General features: G+C 46.1%; 1 protein-coding gene across 3 annotated transcripts in view; it reads left to right on the top strand.

Moving 5' to 3' along the window:
- Positions 1 to 20,579, top strand: part of LOC143150959 (CD151 antigen) — a 70,606-nt gene that overhangs the window by 17,139 nt on the left and 32,888 nt on the right. Inside the window, exon 2 of one of the 3 annotated variants that reach the window (XM_076319594.1) lies at positions 7,626 to 7,716. The exons of 1 other annotated variant lie outside the window; for it this stretch is intronic. The gene's annotated coding sequence lies outside the window, so the exon portion shown is untranslated. Of the gene's footprint in view, positions 1 to 7,625; positions 7,717 to 15,295; positions 15,450 to 20,579 lie in introns of those variants that run through there. One more of the 3 variants, XM_076319595.1, reaches the window with a different exon arrangement.

Raw genomic sequence — 20,579 nt, 5'->3', positions numbered from 1 at the left:
CGATAAGACGATCCAGGGTAGGTTAATAGAATCCTTCTTGTGGAGGTTCGGTCGACGGGCACGGAATATTAGCTATGTAAGTGGATTGCACTCGAGAGACCGGTCGTCCTACCCTGCTGAAATTTCCTACCCTGGAGGTGGCCGGGTCGCTTAGAAATCCCGTGTAACGTAGTTATCTCTCTGCCGTTGGCCGACCAAACGGCGCTCGAGTGTCCGCTCGCATTGTTGGACGCTGGCTGTGTACACCGTCAGTTTTCAAAATTGACTTAGTTCGCGCGTAGCGAGGGGAATAGTTTCGGGATCGACGCGATCCCGTCTGACGGGACACGCGGGGTTCTTGTTACCGTGATCGTCGAACTTGCGAGATTTTCCCTCGGTGTCTGCAGTTTGCCCGCGAAGGAACCGAACGGGAGAAAACGGACGCGTTTGGCCGTGATCCAAGACCAGGAACGGTTGTCAATCATTCGCGAGGTTTCACCGAAGTGTCTTCCAAGCGTTGGCCCGTAGAGCGTAAGTTTATAGTACTCGAGTTCTCGGCGTATCGATTGAGAAAAGTCTCGAGGCGACGGATCGATGTTCCGCGGTCTTTTCGTTCACCGAGGCAACCAGTCCGAGAAGAGCTATCGGTTGAAAGCCTTAGAAACGTAAGTACGGCGTTACGTATCGTCGAGGACGAGACTCGCGCGAAGAAAAATTGGAAACGGTCCACGAAAGTTTCCCTCGGAACGAACCTCGATGGGTATTCGCGACCGGTACCGCGGTGGATCTGAAATATTTTTTAAAAGCTGCGCGACACTCGCCGACTGTCCCAGAGGGGATTAAAATCGTGGAAAGTTTCGCGATCGATTTCGAATAATTTTAATCGCGAACTCGGCGAGAATATTTTCGCTGTTTCGTTGAAACGTCCACCGCGTGCTGAGAAAATGGAGAATCGTCCGTTTGCGGCTAGGTTCTCCGTGTCGCGCGGGACATCGTTCGCGGAAAGGTTTTCCATTCGAAACGGCGACAGTTGCGTCGTAGAAGCAACGCGAAACGCATTTCAATTCGAACGACGAAGCTCGCGGTGTCCAAGAGGTCGAGAGTTTAGTTCCGTTTTCGTTTCGATCGTTCGTTGCGTTGTTCGAAACGAATCGAGCCTCTTCTTGTATCCATTGGGCAGTGTTTCTCAAACGCTTCTGACTTGGACGAAGCACCTAACCCGTAACCCTCCCTCTTCGTCGATGGATCGTATTTTACGGGCAGAGTTGAGCCTATAAATGTCACTGCGAGATGGAAATATGCAGACCGGTAGATTTTGTAGTTATCCGTTCTGAATCGGCTCCAATTAAAGTTCCGGTCGAAAGAACGGTATTGCTTTACGGTCGCATCGGTCCGCGGGCAAAACTCGTTCCACTTGGTCGACAAAGTCGAGAGGACTAAATATCTTTCTGTAAAAGAAATACCGTGTAGAAGGAACGTTTCGTTTCGATCGATCCACTCGAGCTCGGACGAGTAGAGGGAAATTTCTCGTATCGAATGTCGTATCTTCTCTCGATTGTTCGATTCGCGCGGTAAGCAGCGAAACGAGCCAGATTTTGAGCCTTCGAAATCTATCGTCCGAGTTGATCGTAATTGTTTCGAGCTGCGCAACACTCGCGACGATATCTCAGCAGGGTGGCGGGATTGAAATCGCGGGACCAAGTTGGAAAGTTTCGTGGATCCATGAGAATAGGAACGTTTAAGTTAACGACGCCGGTGGAGCGCATTCTTCTTTGAAATATACGGGAACGGAGACTGTAGCAGCGCGGTTTAATTTCCTTTTCTTTAGCCGTAATCTACGAAGAAGCGACACCGTTAACCGTTGTTTCGTTGGTTCGCTCGACACACGTACACAGTTACGCATTCCTACCGGCGGTGTTCCGTTTTATCGCGTAGTTTCTCAAAGAAGTAGCTACGAACACGCTCGGAGGCGTGGTTCCCAATGGGATCGATGCATTCGCGTAGCAGAAGTTTCGATCGCGGGACCGATAAAGTGTTGTTTAATTGGTTGTTTGGTCGGTAAACAACGGGGAACGTTTGATTAATTGATAACCGTGTCGCGAGCAAATTTATCGCCCGATATCGCCGTGGAGAATTTACGTGTATTATAAATTATAAATATACGGATCGCTTGTAAACGAATACTCCGGCCCGCGAATAAACTGCTAATTAACGTACGCTCGATGGTATAATAGTTGTTCGATAATTAACACCGTGGACGTCTAATAATTGTTCGAGCTCGATGTATCGTCGCGTTTCGAACGAACCTTTTCCCACGATACGAATCGTTGCTTCGATTATCGAACACGGACACGTGTAAACGTGTACGAGACATCGAGGAGAGAAGCTGCGAATCGTCGAGAGGAGACAAAGAAAGGGAGAGACTCGCGAGATAAAATTTCTTTTGTTTCGAAAATTGTACAATTTTCTTTCTCGCGTGTTTGCACAGGTAGGACTCGGTTACTCGGGGGGTTAAAAATGACCCGTTGATTCTCCGGGAACTCGAGAAGCAAATTATGCAGCCGGTTCGCTAATGAAAGACAACTTAGCGACTTTAAATGGCGCGGGTCTCTCGGAGATTCACTCCCGTCGAGGAACGTTCCGCAGAAATTTAATATTCGATTAAACAGTAACGGGAGGAGCAACTGTCGCGTACGTGTCCCAAAGAAACGAGAATCCACCGTGGAGATACTGCAACGACAGAGCATCGGAATAAAGAAAATTTCTTCCCGTACTTTCTTTTACCTTTGATCCGGAACACGTGTATCGTTGTCGACTGATACAGGAGAGACTCCACGACGAGCTTCGCGACATTGCAGATGGAAAGATTTCGCGTCGTTTGTTTTATTTTATCCGCGGCTCTACTTTTACTCGCTCGTGGTCCACTCGATTTTTCTTAGTTACCTTCGAGCAACGAGCTCGTAAGCTACACCTTCGTGACGTTCGATCGGAGCTTCCCAAAGGTGAAAGTTTTCCGCGCAGTTTTCGTCGAACACTGGACAAAAGTACGTCGTTGAACCACCGTTCCCTCGAGTAATTTCCGATTCGTTGTTCCTTGAATCGAGCTCGCGCGGTTCGAGAGCGCTCTTCACCGTGACGGAAGTAAAAAATTCTTTTATCAGGCCGGAAGTTGTGTCCCGGGCTGTGTTTATTTACTCCCAAAGGGTTCCAATTTTATCGCCGTTTCGCGGACGCTTTTCGGAGAGGGAAGAGGTACGTGCTTAATATTGCAAACCAAGCCTGCAGGCGTGTAACGCGAACGAACTGACCCAGGGGAGCTGTCTTCTGTTTCTCGTTGCTTCTGCATCGCGAACGATGCGAAAATGAATACGTAGAGAGGCTTTGAGACGCTTCTGCGATATGAAAACGGCGTTGCTCTTTGAAACACTTCGATCGTTATACCACCAGCGTACTTAGTACATTTCTTTAAATTTCCTATCATATAAGACGTTATACGTTCCTTATGGTAATTCGTGTAATTTGCATTGGTCTACGAACGAACCTGTCCGAAATTGTTCGTTTCCAATCGCTCGGTGATTTGCATCGTATCGATGTAAATTCGCACAATCGCGATTCTCGACGCGCGCAATTCCATAATTGGAAAATATTTCGTAACGAATATTCTTTTCGGGATTACGAGAAAGTACACGTCGATACACTTTCCTATACGAATCTCCGAAGCGTTTCAATATTTGAATATTCGCGAAACACACGGTTTATAGGCTCTCCTTGGATCGAAAGTCTCACCGATGACGATTTCTGCGCGAAAATTTCGTGCCCTCTAACGAAGGAAGGACTCACCTGTATCTCCCTCCGATTTCAACCTACTTTCGCAGAACGGTGAATTACGGTTCCCCGTAGACAATTGTGAAATATTGGGTGTGTAACTCGATCGTTTTAAACGATAGAAATAATTAAAGTAACGCACGGTGAGCGGTATCTCGTGTCAAGGAGTAATCGTTGCGCGTTGACAATAGGAGGTTTGCGCGCGCGGTATGAGAAATCGTTGGCTCCGAGCGGATGTGTTCGGTCTCGAACGGGACGTAATATATTTCTCGATCCGTTATTGCCGTCGTAAATTCGTCCGCGACGAGCGACGAACGACCGTCTATGGAACAATAGCCGGGGGTTCCCTGGAACGAGTCGTTTCGCGATAATCAAATCGGGTCCAAAGTTTGCAAGTTCGCTCCCGTTGAAAGTTCGCCGCCGTTTGAAAATCCATGGGATCGGCGAGTTGGTTAAACCCATGGAAAAGTTTCGATAGGCGCACGGTGGCGTGTTTAACGCTCAATCCCCGTGGCATTGCAGACGGTTCGCATTAGCGGGTCGTGGCTTATCGCGGTAAATACCGCGGTCGTAAATCTGATCGCGTTTACACGCCGCGCCCAGCACGAAGTTTACGCTGTCCCGAGCGACGTTCGCAGCGCGGCTCGCGTTTACCTCGAGGCCTGTTCACGAAACCCGGGACGACGATTCGCGATTAAGGGTCGCTTATCGCGCGCGTTACCACCCCGTCGACCGGATCCGAAACGTTAATTCGAAGACAAACAACGCACCGACCTCGAACAACAATCCTTCGCCACCATTTTCGTTCCTCGCGAACTTGGTTTCGCCAAATTTTTCAATTTCTCAATATTTGAATTTATGAATTTTTAAATATTTGAATTTGTGAATTTTCAAATGTTTGAATTTATGAATTTTTAAATATTTGAATTTTCAAATATTTGAATTTTTGAATTTTTAAATACTTGAATTTTTGAATTTTCAAATATTTGAATTTTTAAATATTTGAATTTTCAAATTTTTGAATTTTTGAATTTTTAAGTATTTGAATTTTCAAATATTTGAATTTTTGAATTTAAAAATTTTTAAATATTTGAATTTTTGAATTTTCAAATATTTGAATTTTTGAATTTTTAAGTATTTGAATTTTTGAATTTTTAAATATTTGAATTTTGAAATATTTAAAAATTTTTAAATATTTGAATTTTTGAATTTTCAAATATTTCAATTTTTGAATTTTTAAATATTTGAATTTTCAAATATTTGAATTTTTGAATTTTTATGTATTTGAATTTTCAAATATTTGAATTTTTGAATTTAAAAATTTTTAAATATTTGAATTTTTGAATTTTTAAATATTTGAATTTTTAAATATTTGAATTTTCAAATATTTGAATTTTTGAATTTTTAAATATTTGAATTTTCAAATATTTGAATTTTTAAGTATTTGAATTTTCAAATATTTGAATTTTTGAATTTAAAAATTTTTAAATATTTGAATTTTTGAATTTTCAAATATTTGAATTTTTGAATTTTTAAATATTTGAATTTTCAAATATTTGAATTTTTGAATTTTTAAATATTTGAATTTTCAAATATTTGAATTTTGGAATTTTTAAGTATTTGAATTTTCAAATATTTGAATTTTTGAATTTAAAAATTTGTAAACATTTGAATTTTTGAATTTTTAAATATTTGAATTTTCAAATATTTGAATTTTTAAGTATTTGGATTTTCATATTTGAATTTTTGAATTTAAAAATTTTTAAATATTTGAATTTTTGAATTTTCAAATATTTGAATTTTTGAATTTAAAAATTTTTAAATATTTGAATTTTTGAATTTTCAAATATTTGAATTTTTGAATTTTTAAATATTTGAATTTTCAAATATTTGAATTTTTGAATTTAAAAATTTTTAAATATTTGAATTTTTGAATTTTCAAATATTTGAATTTTTGAATTTTTAAATATTTGAATTTTTGAATTTTTAAATATTTGAGTTTTCAAATATTTGAATTTTTGAATTTTTAAGTATTTGAATTTTCAAATATTTGAATTTTTGAATTAAAAAATTTTTAAATATTTGAATTTTTTAATTTTCAAATATTTGAATTTTTGAATTTTTAAGTATTTGAATTTTCAAATATTTGAATTTTTGAATTTTTAAATTTTTAAATATTTGAATTTTTGAATTTTCAAATATTTGAATTTTTGAATTTTTAAATATTTGAATTTTCAAATTTTTGAATATTCAAATATTTGAATTTTCAAACGCGCCAAGGCGTACGCGAATAACAACCTTTTTTTTACTAGAATTTAGTCGAGAAGTCCACGAACAAATTTCACACTTTTCTCTTGAGATTGTTTCTCAAAAATTGTCCGATTTGCGTGCAAGAAAACACGGTCGGCGATAAATTGATCCGTTTTAAGAAAGGGAATCGTAAGTCTGGTGGTTCCTATCACCGATGGGAACTTCTATCGGTGATACGTTCGAAGCTTGAAAACTGTTGGATGCCTCGGATGGCGCTATAATTAACAGAGAAATTTATGGACACTCTTTCTCCCACTTGGACAGTTCACGATGCTTTATCGTTATTGCAGTTTCGCTTCGTATTGGTTCCGTTTATCTTCTCCTTGACTTATAGCATTGTTTGCCGTTAACTACTTTCCGACTAGGTTCATTGTCTCTCAAACCTTATCTGTCTTGCAGAACCTAGGCTGTGTCGTTCGATTTAACAGCGAGGAAGTCAAACGGTCCAGAGAGAGAGAGAGAGAGAGAGAGAGTGAGAGAGAGACGGGGAAAGTACTTTTGTTCCTAGACACCGTCTTTTGCATAGGAATTACCGTGGAAAGCGTGTTCAATTACGTGAGAATATTTGACGCGACAACGAAAGTGCGAAGAATAATTTGTAGCAACGGTTACTTGGCATCTGGGCCGTTTGCGTTAAATTCAATCGGCTGGGAAACGCAAAGTCGGTACAGAAAGATTCAAATATCTTAGATTTCGTCTCGCGTGGAATATAGTCGTTTGAACGTGTCCGGGTTAAGTGTGCTCGTAAAACGTCGAGCGTCGACAGCGTTATAAAATTGTAGGAAAAAGGCGAGGGAGGGGTCGTTCTTACATCCTAGTTTCGTTGATAAAAATTTCATCGCGCGAGCGCGTACGAGTTGGCGACAAACGCCCCGTACACACCTCACGGTATCCCCGTTTCGGCCCGAGGAAGATGTTTCGCATAGATTCGACGCCGCGAGAAAATTCTATTACATCGAATGGGTACGATCGGGCGAGAAATACGTTCTTGTTCCGTTGGACGTTTCTGCGTGTCCGTAGTTCGTTCGTCGAACGGACCGACCGGCTCGTGATTGCGTGGCCGTTCCCCTTGCGTTCCGCGAGAAATAGTGGACAAGGTGGAAAATATGAGGGAAACGGAGGTAACTGGTGCCCCGGGGAGGGAAAAAAGAAAATCGCGAAGATATATACCGTGTATATAAAAGTACGTTTCCTCGGGTTCGTAGCTTGTCGGCGACTTTGATAAAGCGAATAAGAGAAAAATGGCGAAGACGGAGAGAACAATATTTTTATTATCGAGTTCGAGTAACCTCGCGCGACGGGGAGGACGGGGTTGAGAAACTGAAATCGATTCGAGCGTATCCATCCATCTGTATGTACAGTACGTTTGGTGCACGTGACATTGCTCCGTTCGGCGATTTTCTTAGTTTCCGTGCTCGTAGACCGGTCCTCCGGAAGCTCCTCGGGAGTTCACGGTCCGTGTCCATCGTCGAGAAAGACTCCAACCGATTCGGTCTGTTTGCGTGTTTCAGGACACGGGGACGCATAGCCAGGAGCTTCGAAAATTCTAAAGTGGACATGCGTATCGAAGATCGGTCTGAAGCTGCACACCGATGACGCAGGGTAAGTATCGGGAGGTATACGATACGTTCGGTAAACGAGCGAACAGAAATTGTACAGGGTCAATGAAAATCGGGCGACTCGAGGAGGCTTGACGGTGTTACCATAAATGGTGCCGCGCGGGCGCGGGCCAACGAGCACGTTTCTCAAACCATTAGGTGAAAGGCCCTCCTCTTTGTGTCTCTTTTGCACCCTCTCCCGATCGGCTCCGTGCCTCTTTCCTCATTAAGTTGATTGCCCGATACTTCTCGTGGCGGTAACAAACCTCTCGCGCGAGCGCGAGCGCGAGTGCCCGGCACTTCCTGCTTCGTACGCGGAGTGCGTCCTCCCGCGTGGAACATGAAAAATGGTCCAATTAATTTTCTCTCCCCTCCTCCATCCCCCCACCACTTCTCCCTTGCGCTCGAACGCTGCGATTATTGTACCGTTAATTGCTTCCATGACCTCGAGTCGTCGTGTTATTGTAAATTTTAATTGCACTCGCCCCGATGAACGGTTCCGTTTGTTCGTTCCCGAGTAAAGGCAAACTTAACGCGAAGAACGAACATTCGGTGAATCGTTCGTAAAGTCGGAAGCGAAGAAGGTGCGTGCACATCCTCGTGGAGAAAATATTCCATCGAGTCTCGTTACCGTTCACGATTTCTTTCCACGGTATAGGAAGCACCGGGACCTCGTACGGGATCACTCGAAACGCTTCTTTGTCGTTCCCTCGAAATTGGAAATCATTTTCGAACATAGAGTTTTTGTTTCCCATCGCTGGGTTATACCGGGCTCGCGTATTCAAAGAAACGTCGAATAACGCGACGGGAACGGTGAATGTTCCGCGCGCGCAACGAGGTTATTCGGTAATGGAATATAGGAATTCGATGAAAAACTTCGGCCAGCGGAGGTTGGTATATTGCGTTTTTATCGACTGTGCATTCCAGTTCTCGAGCACGAAGTGTCCCAATATGAACGTTAAATGAAAAATCCTTCTTTCTGTTTTCCGTTTTTGTGTTCTTTTTTTCTTTCTTTTTTTTTTACGCTCGTGCAGTTCTAAACGGTACGATGGTACGTAAATAATTAAAGTCCGAGCCCAGCGCGTTGTACACCCGGGGTTGAAAAATGTACGCAACGAATTCGTGCGTACGGAGTGAAAAAAGTGACAGAGGAGGCTTCGAAGTTGAAATCGTGGGCGCGAAGCGTCGTTGACGGATCGGTGATGCATCGTGGAGAGAAGTTTCGCGATTACGAGACAACATTGGAAACGCGATCCTCTTTTGGTTCGATCGTCTAACGAAATCCGTGCAACGAATCGTAACGAAGGAGGTTCGAAGCGTCGATTGCTGTCCCGCGTTCGTTTCGTTTTCAGGAGCCGGTGAATCTGACGTGCTTCGGTGGATCGCTGTCTTGTTTAACGCGAGTGAAAAAATCCCGTCCGTGAGCAAAGAGTGTCGTCGTACAAGAGGGTTTCATCAGGGCCCGAGATCCTCTATGCTCGTTCCAGCCGTGACTCCCTTTGTTTGCGTTGCAACTGTCTCCTTGAAAAAGCGCCGCCTTCTTTTTAACCTCAGGCTCGAAGAATGTAATAAAACGAAAGAGATTCTTTCTCTTTAAATCGCGCGCTTAAAAATGCTCTCTCGCGTTCGTTACACGAGAAATTGAATTCATGCGGAACAGGGACGAAGATAAAAGATTTTTATTCCTTTATTATACGGGAATACGCACTACGCGAAATATACAATGGAATACGAGTAGCGTGTACGGGCTCGTAAATCGTTGGGTATTGCAACATCGAGTTGGAAAAAAAAAAAGAAACACGAGAACGTTATTTAACCGACGACGAAATTGTATCGTTAAACTCGTAAGAAAATAAAATTGGGACGATGTCGCGTAATCGATTTATCGTCCAACGATTGAAATCGGAGAGTCGAAAGAGATCTCGAAGATTTTTCGGTTTTCAGATGAGCTTTCGTTTTCGAAATGGAGACATTTTCCAATTTCGCGGCCCGGTGATTTTTCGCGCTTCTTTTAAAATTCCATTTTGTTCGCGGTCACCGGGAACCGTGGGCATCCCGTCCTCCCGGTAATTCGAACTTCAATTTCCCCTTTTTCGTTTTCCTTTCGGTGTACCCGCGAGCGGTTCGCGCTGAAAATGCATTCCGATGCGAAATTCTTGGCTGAAAATTCCGTTGTACGTGTTCGTGCGGGGCGCGTGGAACGCGACACGCGTCCACCGACGCGTTTCGCGAACGTGATACTTTTCATTGAATCTCGCGGGCACCGTGGACTCTCCGCGTTCCTCGAGCGCGCATCCAATCGCGGTACAATTTGAACCACGGTTGCCGTAACACCGAGAACAGTAACGTCCTAACGATCAATCACCGAAAGTATCGCGACATTAGAAATTCCAGTACATTATCGAGTTACGACGAGGTCAACGAAAGAATCGGCTCGTGGGAGAAGTTCCAAGAACGTCTAGCCCACACTCTTTTCGTTTCACTCCCACTGTCCTGGTCACTCGTGCCCGAAGCGTGGACACGATTGCTCCAGTTTGACGTTTCACGGGTCAAGGCGGGTCGATCGAATACGAAAATCGTCGAATTCTATCGGCAATATTTATCATCGCGAGCACTCGAGATGTGAGCTTCGTCGAGACGGTATCGACAAGACCGAATGTATACTCGGTATGCTCGATCGTATTACCGAGTCGGTGAGAGAAGAGTTCCCTCTCGATGAGTCTCTCGAGTCCATTCCTTCGAATAAATTCCGTTCGATCGCTATTGTCTCGTACGTGTTTCCGATTCTCCGCGAAAGGATCGTTTCGGTTCGATCGTAGCGCGTACTCCGCTCGGTCGACGAGGAGGTCGCAGTAGACGTCTCGAAATGTGATTCGACGCCGCGAAGATGTCGAACGAGCTATTGCGCTGCAAGGTTGGATAATAAGCCGACGTTGGGACTCGAATTCGATAACTCGCGTGGCCGGGTAGAATGCACGCGGGAAGACGTCGTTGCACCCGTACAATGCTCTATTCGCCGCGAGTCAGAATCGATGCGAACGAGGGACGAAGAACGAACGGTGTTTGGCGCGAACTAAAGCGCGAATTCCGACAGCTATTGGCGAAAGCTCGCGTCGAAGCCGGTAGATTGGTCCCGGGACGTTGGTATATTGGAAGAGCCGGAATTCGGATCGGTATTATCAAAGGAAGGTGATAAATGATCGAAGAACACCGGGAGAAGGGTGCTGCGAGCGGTTCCAGAGAATGGCGGGATATTCTTTTGCACCTGGGCTCTCGGTGCACCGTAGAAGCGGATCGGAGGCTATCGGAGGGAAGCTCCATTCAACCTTTGCAACCGAAATGAAACGGTGAAAGGAATCGCGAACGAGAGAAACGAGTTTCCAACGAAAGAAGGAACATTGGCGACAACGAATTAAGAACGAGCCCCGACACCTCGAAACGATTAACAACAACGACGGCGGCGAGCTCCCCGGATGGAAGTAAAGGAATGAAATCGATCGTCGATTTCCTCGAGGCTGGGGAAGATGTTTCTCCTCGTATCTCGCGGCTTCTTTTCTCCCGTTTCCTAAACGCCGAAACGAATTCTCCGAGTAACGAAACGCACGGTGTCTTTCTTGGCACCTGTCTCCGCTCGGCGAATGGAAACAGAAATGGCTACCGTACCTACATATCACTCCCGAAGCGCGGAACGGGAACTTACAATCGAGAAAACATCGAAACCGAAATTAATATCGGTATTTGTTTGGCTTTCGTCTGCCAAATGGCTACCGTCTCTCCATATCACCTTCAAAGCGCGGAACGGGAACTTAGAATCGAGAAAACACCGAAACCGAAATTAATATTCGTTTGGCTTTCGTCTATCCGGTGTAAATCTTTGCGTAACTGTTGAAAATACGTAAACCTCGCCGCGAACGCGCAACACGGTTGTAGAGTTCGCAAAAATTATACCAAAGGAATGGAAACTGACGCGGGAGAATATTTGTCGGTTGTAGTATCGATATAATACCGATACTTTGTGTTTCGGTGTACGATGCGAGTGGTGCAAAGGTTGCGCGAGCAGGTGTCGAGCTTCCTTATTGGCTGTCGAGGTTTGCGGGAAAGGGGGAGAAAGTAGGAGGCGGAAGTCTGGTAAACAGGAAGAAACGATCTCCAGGGTATCGAAGTCCTTGGAAGGCCGACAACCACCGATCTTTCCTCACCGACGTTTCTTCTTCGTTCGTTCCACTCCTCTGGAATACCTCCTCGGTACACCTCGAGCTCGAGTAGGAGGAACTTTCGAGCTTTTTGTCCCCTCGCGAGTCAACGCTTTTGTTTAGCGCGGCGTAAAGTTGGCCCCCGTGCTTGTCCGTAAACTTTAAATACCCTCTCATCGTTCTGCCCTTTTCCGGAGGGTAAATTCACCCGCTTCTCGGTTCTTTCGCGGCGCAATTAAATCTTGGGGCAGTTTCCGCAGCTGGTCTCGACCCGTTCACCGGAACCGGAAGTCCACGGAGCTCGTCCTCCTCGCGAATGAATTGGATCGTAATTCCAACGCGGTCCGCGCGTTTCAAGTGTGTGATCTCCGGAGAAGAAAAAACCGATCGTCGCTTTTTACGCGCGACAAATTTTACGAATATCCGAGGCATCGCGTCTACGGATATTCGTACGTTGAGATCGGCCCTGGATCGATCGTTGAGATCGATATTTTCTGAAAGTGGGATCTCTCGGAGGGTGGTGGGTGCAGCCAATACTCGAGACGTCATCGTACGTTGAGATCGACGAGCGTTTGAAACAAAGATTGATATTTTCTAAAAGTGGGATCTCTTAGAGGATATTAGGTGCAACCAATACTCGAGACATCACTGTACGTTGAAATCGAGGAGCGTTCGAAAAAAAGATCGATATTTTCTAAAAGTGGGATCTCTCGAAGGATATTGGAGCCAATACCCAAGACATCGTTATAGGTTAAGATGGACGCTGGACGAGCACTCGAAACAGAGATCGATATTTTCTGAAAGTGGGATCTCTCGAAAGATATTGGGTGCAACGAATATCCAAGACATCGCCATAGGTTGAGATCGACGATCGTTCGAAACAGAGATCGATATTTTCTAAAAGTGGGATCTCTCGGAGGATATTGGGCGCGGCCAGCACACACGATATTACGAAACGGTAACAACGATGCGAAGATTATCCGAAGCAACGAGTATAAATATTTGTCGGCAGTGGTAGGAGGAAAGAGCGGAATAGTAGGGAAAGCTCGAGCCGAGTTCGTTCATCTCGGGGGCAGGTGTTCCGATTCGGGTTCGTTTGTCAACGGTGTTGGCTTAAGCCGAGATTGGCCCGGCCGTCAAAGCACCGTCGACGCTCTGTTTATCGTCGATCAGCTTTGAGACAGTAGATCGTACACGGCAAACGGATTATTCGAGCGCTCGCAAAACGCAGCTGTTCGAAGTGCTTGTTTAACGAAACACTCCGCTACCGGATTAATCAAATTCTCGGCGTACGATTCTCGGAGGCGTTGTTACTCGACGAGATCGATGTTCGCGCGGTAACAACGAGATCCCGAAGTTAACGCGAATTCGTTCGCGTTACGAGAATCTCGCTGGAATCCCGAGGTATTTGGTCGCCGGCGGCAGACGACAGGGACGGTCGTCTCCGTACGGTGAACGCGCGAATAGAATCGAAATAAATCAAAAGGAAAACGAAAGAATGGAAAGCGGATAGAAAGCGTTCCGGTGTTGAATGAATATCCACGTGCACCGATGACCCCCCTCCTGTCTTCCGCGGTGTACGGATGAATGCAGAGGTGCAAGAGCCTCGAAGCAGGAAGCCGGGCATTTCGTTCAGAATCGAGGGGATTATTTTCTTACCGTTCATTCCGGTTCGCCGGTAGAGAGTCGAACCTTTATTCCTTCGTTCCCGAGTGGGTCAATCTCCTCGACGTATTTCTTTTCAAATCGAAGATCACCACCCGCTCACCGTCTCCACCGTACGTGGAACTTTGCTTCCACGAGTCTCCGGACGATTTAAACGGGGGATACGAATATAAAATTCTTGTCGTATTCTTCTTTCGCGATTCGAATTGCGTTCTACTCGTTCGCGGGGAATATTGCGGGGATAAGCGTGGGTAAACGCGTGTAAGCTACCCGAAACGCGACGGATCGGTTCGTTCGGCGCGTACGAGGTGTCCCGTAGCGTTGAAGCACAATTTCCTCGTCGTCGAACGAGTTGTTTACTCGATGTGTACTATATACCGGTGCGGTGTTGAGAGTCATTTTTTTCCAGGTCGATTCGATCGCTTCTTTAACCTCTCGAAGAGTTTCCTTTGCGAACGGTGTGTACGATCTCCATGAACGTTAAATATAAGCTCGTAGTGGCCGCGTGCACGATATTTTCCATCTCTGTCCGATAAAGCGACAACGTCGTAGGCCCTGGAGCCCGTACGGTGGTCGTCTACTTACAGAGAAAACTCCTTACCTCCCCGTACGATACCAGTCGACCGTAAAGGGTTAATACCTTCCCTCGTAATCCACGGAAGTATCGCTTACGTGCTCCCTTTATCACTTTTTATTACTCGCGCGTGCTCGTTAAAAAGGGGCTAATGGCAAGACAAGTTGGACGCGCGACACAGCTACGAAAAGGGTTGAGAAGAATTTTGTCACGAACGAGGAACTTTCGTGTTCCGCCCGTTAATTGTTTCGCTCCGCGCTCGATTTCACAGAGTGGACGAGGACGGCCGACGGAATCGTGAGAAATAAATTTGGAAAACGCGACGAGAAATATTTTTCGTGGAACGCTCGCGCCGGGTAGACGGTAACGTCGATGGAAAATAATGGACGATGGGTGATCGGTGATGGTTCGGGGTAACACGGTTGTTCGCGTTTCTTCGATTGGAGCGATCTCCTGGTTCCCGGTTCGATTTCCTCGCGAACGTAGCTTCGCGTTGAAAAACGTTGTTCCAAAGTGTCGATTTATTTTCGCGGAAAAAAGCACCCCCCGGTGCCGACTCCGGTGTTACCATTCGTCTTCGCCCACGGTGTAGAACGCGCGACGAACGCGCGACGAACGTCGAGGTTCCAGGCGTGCCGAGTGTTCGAGGTGGGCGTTGAATTTATTCGAAATTATTGTTACGAGGATGACGCGGGACGTTTTCGATGCTCGCCGAGTGGAGAGAAAGAAGCCCCGAGACGTTACGCGCGGTTCCTCGTCGACATCGACCATTTAGTCCTTTTTGCCGCGCGATCCTACGGGCTCATCTGTCACCGGGCAACGCGAGGTTTGTCGTTTCTTCTCGCTTCTGCGAGTCGAACAAATTGTACGCGACAGGCGGGACACGGCCGGTGAGTAATGGCCCTCCGCGGGGTGGTTCCACCCCGTTGTTGTACTTGGAAAGTCAACGCGAGATCACTCTTCTGTTTCTACTGTCGGCTGCGCGCGCGTCACGCCTCTTCGATGAATATACACGGGGCGACTGTCACCGCGCGTTTCGTTGCAGCGGTTTTTCCACCGAGCCGAGACTAGAACGGAAGTATCTCGATTCGAATACAGCCAGCCACGGATTATTTATTTCCCGGTCCGATGGTCGAACGGGGCCGAATCCACCACGGGGACAAGATGGACGGATGTTGTTTCCATTAGAACCGTCCGCGGTCTTCGAACGACGAATGCGTTTCGTGGAAGCGCACGGGACGAGAAATACGTGCCGCTCTCCACAAAATGGTCCGATCGTTGCGAAACGCTTAAATAACGTCAAAGGTAAGCGAAATATTCGTTGGATCGTTGTAACGCGCGTTTGGAAAAATTTTCGTACGCGCGATTTGATTTCGCGATCGCACGGGTAAATGGAGTTGTTCGGTGGCAGGATGGTCGAGGACGCGCGGAACGACTCGTCGTGAAAACGAAAGAAATAGTCCGGGTTGCGAAGCACGTATGCGGCAATCGGAGGTAGAAAGGGAACCGTCCGGGCGGAGGAAAACCGAGAGCCGTAATCCTCGATTACATTGGCAATCGGATTTTCATTCTTCCGTGGCGTGTAATCCGGCGTTCTCGGACCGGGATCTTCCGAGAGGAAAGTCGATAGTTAACAAGTTTCCAGCTCTCGGCACGGGCTAATTATGTGAGCGTTAATTCGCAATTGAAGTTTCCCCTCGTTAAGTCCGGTCTTGTTCCCTCCCGGCAAGTGTCAATGAGCGCGTGGATACGCTTCATTCGGCATTACACCGCGCCGATTTCTCTCGCCGAGCTGTTTTCCGTAATTGCGTCGTTTCCGCGTACGTACCGCGAACGCAAACATTTCGTTAATTAGCGGATAGTTGGATGAGCGAGCGTGGTTAAAATTTCACGTACCGATCCCGGCGACGCGCTTCGATAAATAAAAGAACACGTATTTTCGTCTACCACGGGGGAACCAGAATTAGAAAATTGGCGTTATCGTAGTAGCTGCAGTGTTCGGAGCGTATCTGGGCGAGGTGTCGAAACACAGCTACGAACTTCCATCGGTTTAATTGCGCTTTTTTACGCCCTCGATTCGACAAGTTTCGAGGTAATTCGTCCTATCGAGTTTCCTGTTCGCGCGAGCCGCGCTGGGAAATAGAGGGCCGCGCGAAGGGCGGGTTTCCTGCCTCGTCGAGGTTTGTATGGAAAGCCGGAAAGCGGGCGCGAATCGCGCGCGAGCCGGAACTTTAAGCGCGACGAAACGAGCCCGATCCTCTTACCAACTCGCGCGAAACGATCGTAAAGATTTTAATTCCTCGCCGTCGACACCCGATCGTCGACGAAACGACACGAGCGCGATATGGAAATCGAGAACCTCCGAATGCCACGTGAAGGACATCGGTCTACGCGTGAACGAAATATCGAACATCGTTTATCCTTTCTACGAATACGGACTCTTTGAATTCAAACCCGATTAAATTTGTGCCGCGCGTTCTCAAGAAACGCGATCTTTAACTCTTTCCACTCGAGAGGCGATCCTCGATCGTCAATCAATTCGGTGTACTTTCTCCAATTCGGAAAACCATCGTGGTTTGGAATTGAAATTAAAATTCAATCGCTACTTTCTTGTGAGATCGTAAACGTATGTATACGAAACGTTGAAACGAAAATGTTCCGTTTGAAATGAATTACACGATTCGAAGAATTTCATCGAGGTGCGAGTTTCTCGTAGCAGAAAAGCTTCGAGTGCAAAGGGTTAAAATAACGTTAAAAGTATCGAAGTTAATGGATACGTTCGGTTCTTCGTAATCGACCGATTTCTCTACAATTCGTTGCATCACGGTTACTTGGAAAGTTTACGTTTTCTTGCAAGTTTCGTACGTTCGTTTTTTATTCCTTTCTCCACTCCTCTTGTGCCCCTACTCGTTTCGTTTTCTTCGGTGAAAACGGAACACGATTTGTTTAGAGCGTACAAACATTACGTTAAATTATATATTCTCCTGGAAAACGAAACGACTTTCCAAACAACTGAATATTTCAATCGATACATTTATCGTTTATCGCGTACCTTGCTCGTCGAGGAAACACGACTCAAGATTTTCCCAGAGGTCATCCAGACCGTGTAACGCGTCTAGAGGACAAACGTAGAAGAGCCGCGTCGGCAATGATGAAATGGACGAGTCCTCCGCGCGTTAAAAGACGAGCGGGGAAAACATTGATAAAACGTTGACGAGCGCGGAACCGACTCGTTTTCATTCCACGAAGGAAGAGATCTACCTACGAGACGAAGGCTCGCGAAACCGCGTTTCTTCTCGCGCCAGGTTTCTCCGCGAACGAAGAAGCTCGTTTTAGTCGGATTGGATCGTTTTCGTTCGCGCGTTTTCGGTCCTGCGCGTTCCACGTTTTCCTCGGCCCTTTCGTTTCGCTTTTTTATCCCCCGACCGGGGACGGAAGGAACGGAGGAACGTGTGCGGAATTCGTTAGCGATACCGACAAAGTAATTGCTACACGATCGAATGAAATTTGCCGGAAAGTAATCGACATTGATTAGCGCCCGCCACACCCCGAACCGACGACGATGTCTTCTTCCGAAGAACATAGTGGATAGACCGCCACGGTTGCCATCTTTTCGCGTTGCGGTAATTAGACATTACAAACTCGATGGTGGACGAGACAACGAGACCAAGGGCGCAAAGTTGTTAACATTCACGGACAAACGCGCGCGTTGCAACGTTTCATCCGCGCGTCTCTCCGTTGTTACCTTGATTTCTCACCGATTCGATCCGATCGGCGTTAAAACGTTCCAGATTGTACTTACCCGGTGGAGATAGAATCTTTTTCGTAAAAGTAGAAATCGCTGCAACTGACAGCCAGGACGGTGCGTAAATTTTTAACGGGCATTTAATTTTTTCGATGGATGGCTAAACGGTCGACGTTTCGAACGATTTAAGCGTTTCGCGAAATTTCCGTTATATTCCAAGGATTTAAATGGGATTTCGCGACTACGCGGGCTGCGTTCCGTGCAAACAGAAATCGGGAAATGTTAAGCTTCCTCGACGGACAGTAGTAAAGTTTCCCCGGTTTCCGGAAGGATCCATTCGAGGACTCGTAGCGGAGGAGCACAGCTCGACTTGGACGCTACGGTGGTATTCAAACTACGGTTCTTAATGGATTCGGCGAACTCGAAGGCTCCTTTCAAGGAGCCGTCTCTCGATGCTGTTTTCTTTGCTCTCGTGTCGTACTTTCTTTCTCTCGTCGACCGAAACCATAAAGGCGTTTCGTGCGCTCGATTTCCGGCCAAGTAATTGCGAGTCGTTGGGAAAAGATATTGGACTTTTATCTTTTTTTTTCTTTTTTTTTTTCGTCGTCGTCGGAAACAAAGAATCGCGCGACTGCGATTTTTAAATAATTTCTAAATCGACGGTTCGTTCGTTCTCTCTCTTTTTCGCTCTCTCTCTCGGGTGTATTCGTACGGATTAAAATCTCGAACGCTTTTACATATTTCAGTGGCGCGTGTTCAACGACCGGTCGATTTTTGGAAAGTCGGTCCCGGCAACATCGGTACGGATAACCTATCGATGGAACGCGTTGGTTGGGTCGACTCAAATATTTGCGCGACGCGTCATCGGCTTATCGACTCCGCGATATTAAATAATCGCTTTCAAGATCGGTCGTGCTTCTTCCAGGAAACGTGTGTTCCGCAACGGGTTCGTTAAAATGTATCGTCCCGTGTTTTTCCAATGGAAAGAAATCTCGTATCGCGTATTTCGTAAGTCGAGAGTCGCCCGATCGGTGGACAAATAAGCCAATTTAATCGCGCAACGCAAACGTTTTGTCCAATAGAATGGAAGATTTCAATTTGTCGCAGCGATCGCGATCACTCGTACTCGAGTAAACACGGTTCGTCGATGTTTATTCACTCTGGAAAACCCGTTAGCGTTGTCTTCGACGGTCCGAGCGAATCCCTGTCGACGTTGTTTCGCGGGAAACACGCTCGTGGATGGAATATATAAAGCCATCGCGGATCGCGGACACTAACGAGGGGAGACATCGGATCGTCGGACGCGGACACCGACGAAACTTTGTAGAAATGTTCATCGGTTCGAGCTAAGAACCGAATCCGGGGTTAACGGAGATAACGCTTCTTGCCTCGTAGACGACCATTTTGTTCGTGCCTTTACGAGTCTTAAATTAGAAAAAACATTGATAAATCTTTCGTATAAAAGTCGAACCGGTTTCCAAGGGCTGTGAATCGCGAGTAGAAAAGTTTGGCGAGAAAAGAAAGAAAACGTTCCGGCCGGATCTCCCTCGTAAGTTTCTTTATTTTTCCAGAGTGTTTCTATTCGCGCGTCGAATGTGCAACTAAACACCGTTTTCGCGTTACCGTTCGCGAACAATTTCCAAGCACGCTTGTTCCTTCTGTTGCCGGTGGTCGTTACGGGAGCAGGTTGTCGAGCAGCATCTGCACAGCCGCGACGCAACCTTTCGTGTCCGTCGCCATAATCTCTTCCCTCAACTTTCCCCGTTTTAACTTCCTTCCTCGGAAGTAGGAGAAGAACCGTAACAGAGAGAGAGAGGAGAGCCCTCCTCTCGTCCCGAAGCAGAGATTGCTCTCGTTGGTCGCGTCGTTGGCTCGCGATTTGCCCTAGCGAGATTGCCCCGTGCACGCTCCTAGGTCGGTTCAACTTTTAACCCCTGTCACAGCTGAGTTATCTCCGACATCCGTCTCGTCCCCTTTCCCGGGACGTTACGCGTCGTCCGCTATTTTTCCGCGAGCTCTTTCGCGCGGAGACATCATTGAAAAATGTGACGGAAATCGTGCGCGATAATTTAGATAAAATATCGGGACCCTGGTCCTTGAATACCATTCGTCGAGCAACGAATGGAAAAGCGTGCGTCGGAGCCGATTAATCGGAAAGGAGAATTGATAACGGAGAGGCGTGCGAGACGAGAGGAGGAATTTTAAGAAAATTTGTGGAAGCGCAACGAGAACAGGGCGCTGAACAAATTTAGACAAGAGCTCGACGAATGTTGTGCCAATCGATCGCGTTAGTGGTGTACAGATTTTATAATATTTAAGTAAGTAGCGGTGGTGGTAGAACAAGGGTCAATAAAGTTCTAGGATATGCGTGAAACGATATATTAACGAAACATACAATTAACAACTACGCTAATTACGCTCACTACGCTGACTACGCTGTTCTTAGAGATACGACGCGCTTCGATGATTTTCCAACGACTGCTCTTGATTGCCAATAACTGCCAATTACCGCTAAAGACTGTCCAAACGCTCTTCTTTCGCACCTTATATCCTCGTTCGGAAACTAATTTCGTTTTTTCTTGAGTGAAAATGGAACACGATTTTTTTAGAGCGTGTAAACGTTTTATTAAATCATATATTCTCCATTTTGGAAAACGAAATTATTTTCCGAACAACTCCATAATTTTCAA

This window comes from Ptiloglossa arizonensis, chromosome 9 (assembly GCF_051014685.1).
Source record: "Ptiloglossa arizonensis isolate GNS036 chromosome 9, iyPtiAriz1_principal, whole genome shotgun sequence".
In the NCBI taxonomy this organism is placed as follows: domain Eukaryota; kingdom Metazoa; phylum Arthropoda; class Insecta; order Hymenoptera; family Colletidae; genus Ptiloglossa; species Ptiloglossa arizonensis.
The sequence above is the reverse complement of the archived record's forward strand: the minus strand, read 5'-3'. Positions and strand labels throughout refer to the sequence as shown.